The 15,281-nt window shown below is 35.1% G+C and overlaps 1 pseudogene; it reads left to right on the top strand.

Annotated features, from left to right (window-relative positions):
• Window positions 1–1,661: 1,661 nt before the first annotated feature.
• On the top strand, window positions 1,662–2,602 carry LOC123252433 (annotated as a pseudogene).
• The last annotated feature ends 12,679 nt before the right edge of the window (window positions 2,603–15,281 follow it).

Here is a 15,281-nt window from a genome sequence, read left to right as displayed (position 1 = left end):
AATAACTAAACTATGGTAGACTGTGATATAGTTGAATGTCTAAACAAAGTAAAGCAGCTTGGCAGTCAGGAACAGAATGGCTCTGCTCAGATTCAAGACCCAAGACCCAGGACTCCAGCCCAGCAAGCAGGGTCCCTTGCCTTCTTATACCAGGGCTCCAACTGCCTTTCACTGCCCCATCTCTAAGAGTTCTGGGGGCCCTATGGTATTCTGTGATGTAAGCCTGAACCCTCCTCTGCAGCTTGAGCCCCTCTCTGAAACATGAATCTCACACTTAGTTTCTTTACATCTCAGTTGTTTTTTTTTCATTTGCCAAATGGGCATGCTATAACAGATGCCTTCTTAGTTCTCTTCCAGCTCTTGACTCATGACCTTTATTCTTCCTCTTAGCTTGGAATCAAATCCTGCTTCCATCATGTATTTGTAAAATCTGGAGAGTCACTTAGACCCTGAGCCTCCTTTCCCTCCTCTTTGAAGTACTAGCTTTTATTTTCATAGTTTCCACACACATATTTTCATTTTGAAAATATGGGGATAAAATTAATGGATTTCTAAGGTCACTTTTTCCTACCAATAAGTCCTTGGTCTATCAATATAAGCCAATACATTGCTTTAGTAGCCAAATGATTGTCAACTGCCAGAAGATAGCAAGGAACATATAATAAACTCAAAAGAAAAAGAAAGTCCCCCCATTCTTTGAAATAATAATTATCCAGAGTCTTTCCTCTGGACCATTGAAGTATGGTTATTTACATTTAAAGAGCTTATCACATTATAAATTTGTCATAAAAGCCCAGAAAGGTTTGGACCTGTGCGTCCATTCTCACTAGGATATCTGAAAGTACCTCAAGTCTTGCAATTACAAAAATCTCAGACTATTTGACTCCAGGGCAAGGTACCTTAGAAGATGCTTAAACATTTGCTCGCTGGATATGAATACATCCAACTCTTTTCGTGATGTGGAGACAATATAGATAGCAACATATCTATTCCTTCTACCATTCCCTGCATATGACATGCAAAATGATAGGTCCCCTAAAGTCTTCACTTAAATGAAATTAAATCTCTATAATTATATTTCTGCCTGTTTCTCCCTGTCTTTCTTTGTCTCTGTCTCCCTACCTCTAACTATGCATCTGTCTCTCCGTAAATCTCTCTCTTCACTCTGTTTTTTGTCTCTCTTTCTGTCTCTGTCTCAGTATCTCTGCTTCCCATCCCCCCACCAGCACAGAAAATAATTTGCCCTGAAGTCAAATATGTTAATTCCAAAGTCTTGAGGCTTATCTTGAGACATCCCTAGAGATGGGGTCTCTAAGATATAGAAAGAAAGGGCATTGGATAGATATACCTTTAATGGACATTTTGTTACAGGGAAAGAAAATTTTTCTGGAGAGGTAGGATATATTCACAGTTGAGCAAATAGCATTCTTGTATAGTTGAGATATTCTTCATTTTACTCCAGAAGGAGGGAAAAGGAATAATTTATAAAGAGGTGTTTTGTTTTGTTATGTTTTTGTTTTTGTTTTTTTCTAGACCCAGAACCTGTATTGCAGCATTCTGGTTCCACTTTTTCCATTTAAAAGTGTGATTAGGCGCCAGCATGCGCAGGCTCCTGTCTCACTAGTGATGTGGTACCTCCACCGCAGGCCTCGTTGCAAGGCAACATGCTGAGGCAGACTCTGTAAAACAGGGACCCGCAGACCAAACAGCTGCAGGATGCAGTCTCTGAGGTAGAGAAGCACTTTGGGGAGCTGTGCCAGATCTTCATGGCCTATGTGCATAAAACTGCTGGTCTTCGAGACAAAGCCTACCTCCTGGTGAATGAAATCAATGCCTTCGCCTCCACAGAGACTCCCAACCTGAAGCAAGACCTGAAGGACTTTGCTGATGAGTTTGCCAAACTTCAGGATTATAGACAAGCTGAAGTGGAAAGACTTGAAGCCAAAGTAGTTGAACCTTTGAAAAGTTATGGAACTATTGTGAAAATGAAACGGGATAATCTCAAAGGAACTTTAATAGGAAAGAGTCTAGGTGCTAAGCAGTTAACTCAACTAGAAAGAACATGTCAATGGAATTTATCAGATCAGCATGTCATAGTATCCTTTCAATTTTGAAGAAAAAATTATTTTGTCATTTAGTTGATAAAAAGGCAGAAACAGAATTACAGAGAGCTACAATGGATGCTACGAGAACAAGTTGGCACATGGAAGAAACAATTGACAATTTTGAAAAGCAAAAAATAAAGGACATAAAAATATATTTTCAGAATTTATAACTATTGAAATGCTGTTCCATGGCAATTTTAGAAGTCTACACTCCTGTCTGCCAAAATATAGGGAAGATTGATGAAGAAGATCTAGAGATTTTTCAGAGCTCTCTCTATTCACCTAACTATTCAACTCGTTTAGATATTGTTCAAGGAAATTCAAAATCTCCTCTTCAGAAATCTCTTTTTATCAAGTGTATATCTGGATCAGGACAGCAGATTCCCACCACTCAGATAAGAAAATATCATCAAGATGATGATGAAGAGGATGATGATGAATTGGACATTACAGAGGAAGAAATTAATTTTATATATACTTTTAACAGTTCCCGTTAAAATCACAGACTTCACCTTATTAAATGAGTGTCAATTGTCCAAAAAAAGCAATAAAAATTGACATGTATATTGCATACATCTATACACCATTAACAAATATTTCAAAGGATCTAAGGGTTTTAAAAAGTAGATGGTTTTTGAGTAATTAACTTCAGAGTGGAATGTGATTAAAAGAAATTTCCGTAGCCCAAAATTAAGTAGCTAAAATGAAAAATATGCCATTAGTTTTGTTCTTTTACCAAGGTTATGGTATTTGTTTAAATTTAAATTTCATCTTTAAAGAACTTCAAAATTATTATCTTTAGAGCTGTCTTTCAGATGTGACAGTGGCCAAAAAAGAAATATCACCTCTTGTTTCCCTATGAAGCTAACAATTTCCATGCCTTCATTAAAAAAAAAAAGTTAAAATTATTTCAGAATCATTCTGACAAGCATTGTTCCATAAATTACTTAAATGAGGTTGTTTTACTACCTTCTTGTCAATTACAAAAATTGGAGAATTTTATTTGCCAAGTCACCTTACTGTACTTAATACCTTTAAATAGTCCAACAAGGCAAACTGAGCAAAAGAAATTAGAAGACTAAGGAAAATGGTTGTATTTATATATTCCATTTAAATAATGGATGTAGGTTTTTAAAGGGTGAAAAAATGTAGCAGATTTCATGAACTTAAAATTGAAATTATGACAATGTGTGATGCTGACTTTAGAAAACATATTTTGTGATGCTATTTCCCCATGGAGGAATGAGGCACAGGCAACTAATAAAAGAAATTCTGAAATTGTATTAGGATTTCTTAACACCAAAATTTATTCTTAGTATTAATGACATTATACCTGAAATATCAAGTTGGAGACATTTGAGTCATAGTATTTTAGAATGTCTATGACAGTTTTTTTTCATTTCCAGGATTTACTTCTGGGAAAATATTTGTAATATTGTTTCATAGATCCAGAGAAGCATATTTTGCTATTTGTAAAATTTATTTACTTTGGAATACTAGAAAAGCTAACTATTCACACACATAAAAATAAAGACTTTATTGAAACTAAAAAAGTGAAATAAATAAAAGTGTAATTATCCAACAGCAGGGTGGATCTATACAATATGCCTGCTTATAAGTGCAGATAAAGGCCAAATGTTACATAAAGAGACTCACTGACAGTTTTAACCCCATGTTTCTAAAGTTTTTCCTAGTATTATAGAGCATTAATTTTCTTAAGCTTATTAGTTAATAACTTGTTTTTTTTCTTTCCTAATTAAACACATGTAACGTAAAAGGTTTGAGTTGTATCTGGGTAGTTTAGTGTTTTACTGACTTGTCTATATAAAAATATATGAATTATTGCCATCCAATGAATGTCTTTATCTTAAATGTAACTATATTGTCTCGTTTCACTTTCACCTCAGTGAGAGGAACATTTAGAATCTATATTCCTCTGAGGGGCACCCAGATGGAATTTACCAATCCATGATTTATTACCTCTAAATTCATATACCAATTTATTTTTTAAACATTTATTAATATTCATTTTTAACCTGTTTACATGCTTCATAACCCTACTTTCCCCTTCACCCCCCCATTCCCCCCATCCATGGCTGACGCACACTTCCACTGGTTGTAACATGTGTTTTTGTTTAGGGCCTATTTCTATATTGTTGTTAGTTTCATTGGTGTGGTCCTTTCGAGTCCACATCCCCAATCATGTCCGCCTCAGCCCATGCATTCAAGCAATTGATTATGTTCTATGATTCCTCTCCTGCAGATCTTCCTCTGAATGTGGGTAGCGTTTTTTACCATAAATCCCTCATATCTCTCTTGTGTCATTGCATTACTGCTGGTACAGAAGTCCATTACATTCGATTTTACCATAGTATATCAGTCTCTGTGTACAGTGTTCTTCTGGCTCTGCTCCTTTCACTCTGCATCACTTCCTGGAAGTCTCTCCAGTTCACATGGAATTCCTCCAGTTTATTATTCCTTTGAGCACAATAGTATTCCATCACCAGCATATACCACAATTTGTTCAGCCATTCCCCAATTGAAGGGCATACCCTCCTTCTTTTCCAGTTCTTTGCCACCACAAAAAGCTCAGCTATAAATATTTTCATACAAGTCTGTTTATCTATGATCTCTTTGGGATACAAACCCAGCAATGGTATGGCTGGATCAAAGGACAGGCATTCTTTTATAGCCCTTTGAGCATAATTCCAAATTGCCAGCCAGAATGATTGGATCATTTCACAACTCCACCAGCAATGCATTAATGTCTCAATTTTGCCACATCCTCTCCAGCATTCATTATACTCCCCTTCTTTCATTTTAGCCAATCTGCTAGGTGTGAGGTGGTACCTCAGAGTTGTTTTGATTTGCATTTCTCTAATTATTAGAGATTTAGAACACTTTCTCATGTGCTTATTGGTACTTTTGATTTCTTTACCTGAGAATTGCCTATTCAAGTCTCTTGCTCATTTTTCAATTGGGGAGTGGCTTGATTTTTTAATTTTGTACTTTTCTCTAACTCTTGCTGGGTTTTAAAATCTTTCCTTTCCCAGAGATCTGATAGGTATACTATTTTGTGTTCACTTGGCTTATTTACAGTTTCCCAATTTATATTCAGGTCATTCACCCATTCTGAATATATCTTGGTGTAGGGTGTAAGACGTTGACCTAACCTAATCATTCCAATATTGTTTTCCATATTTCCCAGCAGTTTTTGTCAAGTAGTGGATTCATGTCCCAAAAGTTGGGCTCTTTGGGTTTATCATACACCGTCTTGCTGACATCATTAACCCCTAGTCTATTCCACTGATCCTCTCTTCTATCTCTTAGCCAGTACCATATTGTTTTGATGACTGCTGCTTTATAGTATAGTTTAATATCTGGTACTGCTAGGCCCCCTTCCTTCACATTTTTTTTCATTATTTCCCTTGATATTCTTGATCTTTTGTTATTCCAAATGAAATCTGTTATAGTTTTTCCTAATTCAGTAAAGAAGTTTTTTGGTAATTTGATAGGTATGGCGCTAAATAGGTAAATTAATTTGGGTAGAATGGTAATTTTTATTATATTAGCTCGTCCTACCCATGAACAATTAATGGCTTTCCAATTGTTGAGATCCAGTTTTATTTGTTTGGAAAGTGTTTTGTAGTTGTTTTCGTATAATAGCTGTGTTTGTTTTGTTAGATTGATTCCCAAGTATTTTATATTGTCTAGGGTGATTTTAAATGGTGTTTCTCTTTCTACCTCTTGCTACTCTAATGTGTTGGAAATATATAGAAATGCTGATGATTTATGTGCATTTATTTTGTATCCTGCCACTTTGCTAAAGTTGTTGATTATTTCTACTAGCCTCTTAGTTGATTCTCTAGGATTTTTTAAGTATACCATCATATCATCTGCAAAGAGTGATAGCTTAGTCTTCTCCTTGCCTATTTTGATACCTTCAATTTCTTTTTCTTCTCTAATTGCTATTGCTAGTGTTTCTAGTACTATGTTGAATAATAGAGGTGATAATGGGCATACCTGTTTTACTCCTGATCTTATTGGTAAGACTTCTAATTTATCCCCATTGCATATAATGCTTGTTGGTGGTTTTAGGTATATATTGTTTATTATTTTTAGGAAGGGTCCTGCTATTCCTATACTTTTCTATGTTTTCAATAGGAATGGATGCTGTATTTTGTCAAAGGCTTTTTCAGCATCTATTGAGATAATCATGTGATTTTTGTTTGTAGACTGTTGCTATGGTCAATTATGTGGATGGTTTTCCTAATGTTGAACCATCCTTGCATTCCTGGTATAAATCCCACCTGATCATGGTGGATGATCTTCTTAATTACTTGCTGGAGTCTCTTTGCTAGTATTCTATTTAAGATTTTTGCATCTATGTTCATTAGGGAGATTGGTCTATACTTTTCTTTCTCTGTTTTTGGTCTACCTGGCTTTGGGATCAGTACCATATTTGTGTCATAAAAGGAATTTGGAAGGACTCCTTCTTTGCTTACATATCAAATAATTTGTATACTATTGGGATTATTTGCTCTTTGAATGTCTGATAGAATTCACTTGTGAATCCATCAGGTCCTGGTGATTTTTTTCTTAGGGAGTTCTTTAATGGCTTCTTCAATTTCTATTTCTGATATGGGATTATTTAGGTATTCTATTTCTTCTGCTGTTAATCTAGGCAATTTATATTTTTGTAAATATTCATCCATATCTCCTAAATTGTTATATTTGTTGCCATATAATTGGGCAAAATAGTTCTTAATGATTGCCTTAATTTCCTCTTCATTAGTGGTGAGGTCTCCCTTTTCATCTTTAATACTGTCAATTTGGTTTTCTTCTTTCCTTTTTCTTATTAGATTGAGCAGTACTTTGTCTATTTTATCTGTTTTTTCAAAATACCAGCTTCTAGTCTTATTTATTAATTCAATAGTTCTTTTACTTTCAATTTTATTAATCTCTCCCTTAATTTTTAGTATTTCTAATTTAATTTTCATCCGGGGGTTTTTAATTTCCTCACTTTCTAATTTTTGAGTTGCATGCCCAATTCATTAATCTCTGCCCTCCTTAATTTGTTAATATATGCACTCAAGAATATAAATTTCCCCCTGAGTACTGCCTTGGCTGCATCCCACAGAGTTTGGTAGGATGTCTCATCATTGTCATTCTCTTCAATGAAATTGTTGATTGTTTCTATGATTTTGTCTTTGACAAATTGGTTTTGGAGAATCATATTGTTTAATTTCCAATTGGTTTTTGATTTTCCTGTCCAGGTGCCCTTACTAATTATTATTTTTATTGCATTATGAACTGATAAGGTTACATTTATTATATCTACTCTTTTGCATTTGTTTGCAATGATTCTATGCCCTATTACATGGTTAATCTTTGTAAATGTACCATGTGCAGCTGAAAAGAGGGTGTATTCCTTTTTGTTCCTATTTATTTTTCTCCACATATCAATTAAATCTAATTTTTCTAGGACTTCATTCACCTCTCTTACCTCTTTCTTATTTATTTTTTGGTTTGATTTATCTAGATCTGACAGAGGAATATTTAGATCTCCCACTAGTATGGTTTTACTATCTATTTCCTTCTTGAGCTCTGCCAGTTTCTCCTTTATGAATTTGGGTGCTATGCCACTTGGTGCATACATATTGAGCAGTGTTATTTCCTCATTGTTTATATTGCCTTTAATCAGGATGTAATGACCTTCCCTGTCTTTTTTAATCATATCTATTTTTACTTTGGCTTTGTCAGAGATCATAATAGCCACTCCTCCCTTCTTTTTCTCATTTGATGCCCCAAAGATTTTGCTCATACCCTTAACCTTTGAACTTGTATGTGTCTACCTGCCTCATATGTGTTTCTTGTAGACAACATATGGTAGGATTTTGTTTTCTGATCCACTCCACTATTTGCTTCCTTTTGATGAGCGAGGTCATCCCATTCACATTCAGAGTTATCATTATCAGTTGTGCATTCACTGACATTTTTGTATCCTTCCCTAGACCCATCCCTTCTTCTTACACTTTTTCCTTTTAAACCAGTCATTTGCTTTGAGCCAGTATCCCTTATCCTCTCCAATGATTGACTTCCCTTTTTGTCCCCTCCCTTGTTATTCCCCTTTTTTTGTTTTTTAAAGGACCTAATGAATTTACTCCCCCTTCTTCTCCCCTCCCTTTTTTGACCTCCCCACTCCCCTGCTCACTTTGGTTTAACCCTTCTGACTTTCTCAGTAGGGTTAGATAGTTTTTTATCTGAATGGATAATAAAGCTACTCTTCCCTCTCTGGGTTGATTACACTGGGAGTAAGGTTTGATTATTACCTCTTAATGCTCTCTTCCTCTCCTTCTCATGGTAGTATTTATCCCCTCCCATTCCCATGCCTTCTTTGTGTGTAATAGAATATCCTATTATTCTTATTTACTCAGATTTTTCTTGTTATCCCCTCTTATTCACCCCCTCTTTCCCATCCCCCATGTCATCTTAGATTATTTAGTGTTCCACCCTCACCCTGTGAATTATTCTTCTGATTACTATAATAGTGAATACTATAATAGTGAATAGAGTTCACTACAGAGAATTATACATAGCATTTCTCTACATTGGAATACAGATAATTAGATCTTACTGAGGTCCTTAAAAAGGCAAATTTAAAACTTATGAGTTTTCTTTCTTTCCCCTCTGTTTCTTATTTACCTTTTCATGTTTCTCTTAATTTTTGTGGTTGGGTATCAAACTTTCCATTTAGTCCTGGTCTCTTTTGTGCAAAAACTTGGAAATCTTCAATTTTGTTGAATGCCCATACTTTCCCCTGGAAGTGTATAGTCAGTTTCAATGGGCAGTTGATTCGTGGCTGAAGGCCCAGCTCTCTTGCTTTTCTGAATATTATATTCTAACCTTTGCGGTCTGTTAGCATGGAGGCTGCCAGATCCTGTGTGATCCTTATTGGTGCTCCTTGATATTTGAATTGTGTCTTTCTGGCTTCTTGTAAGATTTTTTTCTTTTACTTGAAAGCTCTTCAATTTCGCTATTGTATTCCTTGGTATTGACTTTTCTGGGTCCAGTGTTTAAGGTGATCTATGGATCCTTTGAATGTCTATATTGCCCTCTTGTTGTAGAACTTCAGGGCAATTTTGCTGAATAATTTCTTTAAGTATGGAGTCCAAGTTTCTATTAATTTCTGCCTTTTCTGGAAGACCAATGATTCTCAAATTGTCTCTTCTAGACTGGTTTTCTTGGTCTGTCACTTTCTCATTGAGATATTTCATGTTTCCTTCTATTTTATCAGTCTTTTGACTTTGTTTTATTTGTTCTTGTTGTCTTGAGAGATCATTGGTTTCTAATTGTTCGATTCTACCCTTTAAGGACTGGTTTTAGGCTATAATCTTTTGGTTTTCGGCTATAATCTTTTGGTTTTCCTTTTCAATCTGGTCATTTCTAGTCTTCAGTTGACTTGCCTCACTTTCCAATTGTGATATTCTGCCTTTTAAACTGTTATTTTTATGCTAGATTTCTTCCATCTTCCTCAACATTTCATTTTTGAACTCTTTGATAGCTTGTGACCAGCTTTCATTTTTTTGGTTAGGTTTGGATTTTTGTTTTCCCTCCTCTGTTGTCTGGATTTTCTCTGTGTAGAAGTTGTCGAGTGTTCCAGAGTTTCTCTTGGTAATCTTTTTCTTCTGGGCTTCCTTATTGCTTGCCATTGTTAGCCCCACCCCTTTTCAGCTTTGTCTTCATACTCAGGGTCTGCTTGCGCTTTCTAAGCTTCCAATGGCTCCAGTTTCCTTGTCCTCGGGGGCAGGTCTCCTGGTAGTTCCCGGGCTGCCCCTCTGCCAAGGCTCCTTCAGCTGTCTCAGGGCTGCTTCCACAGCCTCACTCCAGTCTGCCCCAGGTCCTCATTGGATGTCCTAGCCTGTGCTGGAAATCTTTATTCCGCCCAGGGCACTGCCTTCACAGGCGCATATGCTCTGGGGAAAGTTTCTGCTTTAGATCTTTATTCCACCCGGATTCCGCCTGGGGCAGAGACTTCACCACTTAGAAGCTGGGGAAAGTCAGTGCTTTAAGGATCTTTATTCCACCCGGATTCCACCTGGGGCAGAGCCTTAGCTGCTTAGAAGCTGGGGAAAGTCCCTGCTTTAGGGATCTTTATTCTGCCTGGGGCAGAGCCTTCACCCCCGTGAACGCTGGAGAAAGTCCGTACATCCCCCCAGCCACTTGGGGTCCCACATCTGGCAGCTCACAGGTACAAGCCCTGGGGCTGCTAGTGATTTACTGGTTGCACCACTCCTGTTTTCATTCTTGTGCATTGGCCTTGGCGCTGTGTGTGGTGTGTGTGTGTGGGGGGGGGGGTTGAGGGGCTTTTTCCTCTCACGTTTTAGTGAGAGCTGTTTCACCCCTTTATAGCGTGGAAATGCCCCGATTCTGTGTACCTTCAATGCTTCGCCCTGTTGTGGGGTTCCTTTGTTCATCTGGATTCGTTTTTATGTCCCCTTGAGGAGTCTTGTATGCATCGGTTAGGAGAGATCGAGCAGCTGCTCCTTACTCTGCCGCCATCTTAACCAGAAGTCTATACCAATTTATTTTGAAGGAGTAATTTTACATTAAAAATCAAACTCTACTTATGTTAAAGATATCCAAGTATTCCTGGACTCTCCTCATATAATGCTTTAAGTCAACAAAGAACACCATTCATATTTGTATATTGCTTTAAGATTCAAATGACTTTCCTAGAAATGACCATGTGTGGAAAGGAAAGCATGTGTTATTGCCCATTTTCCATAGGAAAAAACTTGTGGCATAGAAATATTGAGTGTGAGATCAATAATTATGCAGCTTGCAAGCATCAGGTCAAATCTTCAAAACTAGTTCTTCTTACTCCAGATCCAGTGTTCTCTACTTTACATCACACTAGAAAAAAAATGAGGTCTTGGAAATTAAATAGTATGGTAATATGTTTAATGGGATGAAGAATCTTTATTGAATTATAAGAAATACAAAGCAACCATCAAAATTCTTACAATTCTTTATTGTAGCTGAGACTTATTTGAGTTTTAGCAAAGCTTCATAAGAGTTTGTATGATGTAGGTTATGATAGAAGTTGAAAGTAATGTATTTCTCCTTTCTCATTTGTAAACAAGGGTTGACTTCTTATTGTGAGGTAAGGGGTATCATTTTTTTTTTCAAAAATGGTCTTGATAGCTGTTATTTGCATAAGGTTTTGATCAGTGCCTGAGCAATCTTTTGTATATTATGAAACCTATTCCAAATTAAGAACTAAAAGTGTGCTAGCCAGTATATTCTTTTAAAAAATCATATTTTGCTATAACCTTCAGACAAACTATAAAGATTTGAGTGAGTTCTATGGCTTCTTAGAAAATAAGGCACATACCATTCATGATAATCAACAGGCTATTTTTATTTTAAGCAACTGAGGCTTTCAACAATTTCCTCTGAGGTTGGAGTTAAAATCTTAGATCAATAACCCTTGTAACTAAGTTGTTCTTTTATCCACATTAGGAATTTGCCATGAAGGGTATGCTAGATTCCAGATGGTCAGCTGAAATGGAGGCAACTAGCATGAAATTGTTTTCACACTTTGAGCGACACATGTTTAGTTGTTGCTGAAGAGTTTTCATATCCTTAAGATAACTTGGAAAAGCAAATACCAACATTACTCTCATGATCGCATTAGATTATATTCCTTGAGAACAAGGACTGGTTTTTGCCTCTTTGTATCCATAGCACTTAGCACATTGTCTGGCCCATAGTAGATTTTTAAGAAATATTTATTGATTTATTTACCTTGACTGAGATTATATTAATATGTTATTTTCCTTTTATAACATTGCACAACGTACTTCAAAGGGAATCAGGGTTTGGAAATATTTAAAGTATATTTATCTTTGGGTGTATGGCAGTAGTAGAGAGAGAAAGAGAGAGAGAAAAAGAGAGAGATGGAGAGAGAGAGAAAGACAGACACACACACACACACAGAGAGAGAGAGAGAGAGAGAGAGAGAGAGAGAGAGAGAGAGAGAGAGAGAGAGAATGTTTTCTCCTACCCCTTCAATTTATGTAGTTAATGGAATATTAGTCGTCCATATACTCATCCCCTGGAGAAAAAAGAAAGCTGGAATAGCAGAACTGTTCCAGATGACAGAAGCATCTCATTAGATATATTATGAAGCTCTTTGGTGACAAAATAATTTTAAAAGATGGGTTTTCAAAGGATGACATTTTTACTAATAGAGAACATTACAGAAGTAGCTTGGGGGCCTTGGGGATGATGGCAAAATATCTACATGTATTTTACACAAGGAGTAGTAAAATAAAGAAGACTGATGAAAGGCAAAATTGTGAAAGGTGATCGATTTAGAATGCAATCATCTTGCAACATGAGATATGATTATTCTCCCATTGACACAGGAATTTGGAAGATATTCCATAACTTCTTGTATAGAAAAATGACAATGATGTTTTTGCTTCCTTTTCTCTTTATACTTAGTGTGTTGTGATAAATCATTTAAATACTTTATTGTTTGATTATTGGTTGGGCTATTGGTAGAAAATCACTCAATCAATAAGAATTTATTAAGCAAACACTATTTTTCAGGAGATATATTAAATATATGTTGCCATTTTTTCACAATGAGCTTACATTATAATGGAGGAACAACTTGTATATAAAATATTATCAATATTTACATATATGCTTGTATATGTATGTAATATGTATATAGAATAGATATAAAATCATAATGTATATATGTAGAGATCTATCTATCTACCTATCTATCTATCTATCTTTCTGAACTCTAATCCATGCTTAATTCGTTTTCCAGATTATTTTTTTCTAAATTATAGGTTTGAAAACATCACTCTTTTACTTGGTAATTTTCAGTGATTTTCTGGTTACCCCAGTATCAAATATAGAATCATTTATTTGGCATTTAAGGTTCTTCATAATATGCTTATAACCTAGCTTTTAAATGTGCTGACCCTTTATCCTTTAAACCTTTGTAATGAAAAGATGAGAGCTGAGTAGAAACTCTGAAATACAAACAGAATGGTCAAGAGAATTATAAAAAGATAAATACCAATGACCAAATAGAAAAGACTAAACAAGGATTAGATATTTAGATTCTAATAGGAAGAGATAATGTAGTTGTCCCTTCTACAACTATAGAAGGTTAAATAAGACTGAAGACCAAAGAGTGGTTTTGTTATGTTTAGGTTATCTTTAAAGAAGAAAGCAAAGGAAAAAGGCCAATGGTATAAAAATGGAGAGCAGTGGTGGGTAAAGGGAGATAATGACTTAAATAATGAGGAAAATACTGATTTTTTCATGGGTAGGCTAAGATATATGTGTATGTACATATATACACATGCACATATATATGCTATATACTAATTGGATTTACTTATTCTGTGCCTCTTCAATTGAATTATCAAATGATTTCATTATAAATCCAAAAAGGTAATAATGAAATTATATGGAAGAATGAAAAGGTCAAGACCTTCAAAAGAAATAATGAAAGAAATGGGAAAGAAGGCATCCTAGCAATACTGGGTATCAAAATTTACTATAAAGTGGTAATAGTCAAAATTATTTGAATTTAAAATATTACTTAAGAAACAGAGAAGTCAAACAGTATAAACATTTAGGCCCATATTAGACAGAAGGAAATGAATATAGTGACCTAGTATTTGATAAACCCAAAGACCTCAGTTACTGAGGTAAGAACTCACTGTTTGGCAAAATCTTCTAGGAAATCTCAAAAGATATTTAGAAGAAACTGGGTATAGACTAACAAATGGTAACAACTGATAGGATAATAACAACCATATAAGCTCAAAGTGGCCACATAGATATATTAGAGGAACAACGGAAAAAAAAAACAAAAACAAAAAAAAAAAACTTCCAGGTCTCTGGACTGGGGAAAAGTTTGTCAAAAACCTTTGGAGGTGGTGGTAAAGAGAATCACAGATCATAAAATGGACAGTTTTGATTATATACAATTTTTTTTAAATTAACAAATGAAGCCAATATAAAAAATTCATGAAAAAATCAACTTAGAGTGAGAGATTTTTGTAGCACATAATGTGGGATACAAGTCTCTCTTCCAAAATATAGGAGGAATTGATTCAAACTTTTAAGAATGTGAGCCATTACCCAACTGATAAATTATCAAAAGATATAAATAGGAAATTTTCTAAGGAAGCTATCTAGTCAAATGATTTCTTACTTTGTGAGGTAGTTTTTGGTGTTGGATATATATATATATATATATATATATATATATATACATGTATATGTATATGTATATATGCATATTAGATAATTGGATAAAATGTAAAGCATTGCCTATTGTTCTGACATGGGGGTGGGGGGTGGATAAGCTTGTACTTATTATAACCAATCAAAATAACTTAACCTCAAATGGGTTAATTGGATAGAAAGAAGAATGAACTTCACCAAGGACAAATATGGGTTTTGAAGATTTTGTGAAGCAGTTGATGATTTAGATGAGAAAAATCATTACCGTAATGTCAAAGTAAATGATATGAGTACCTGAAGACAAAGCTGAATAACATTAAAAACATATGTAACATTATCCCTCTTCCAAGAATTGAAGATATTGATCATCAAGTGAAATCAAACTAGAGGAGATTTAGTGATGGCCAAGTGTTTCTCTGACAAATAGCTCTAAAACTGATTTTTTAAACCTGCCATGATCAGTAGATAGTCTGTTTGAATCCAGGATGGGTTGGGAATTATGTTCTGACTTATCAAGAATATTAATTTTCGCTGCTGATATCTCACAAACCAAATACCCTTCCCACCATACTATTTTGTATTTAATCATTTGGAATATATATTGTATTTACTCATTACTGATATATATATATTTGTGTGTGTGTGTGTGCTAAATATTTTGAGAAATAGCTGGTGGAATCTGAAATCAAGAAGACCTGAGTTCAAATTGTGCATGATATACTTACTAGATGTGTGATCTTGGGCAATTTACTTAACCTCTATTTTCCTCAATTACTTCAAATGTAAAATGGAAGCAATTATAGCACCTGTCTCACAGTTTGTCATGCAGATCAAATAAAACAATATTTGTAAAAAATGCTTATCCCTGGAGACTTCCACATTAAGATGGCT

Source organism: Gracilinanus agilis, chromosome 6, assembly GCF_016433145.1.
Source record: "Gracilinanus agilis isolate LMUSP501 chromosome 6, AgileGrace, whole genome shotgun sequence".
Taxonomy (NCBI): domain Eukaryota; kingdom Metazoa; phylum Chordata; class Mammalia; order Didelphimorphia; family Didelphidae; genus Gracilinanus; species Gracilinanus agilis.
The sequence above is the reverse complement of the archived record's forward strand: the minus strand, read 5'-3'. Positions and strand labels throughout refer to the sequence as shown.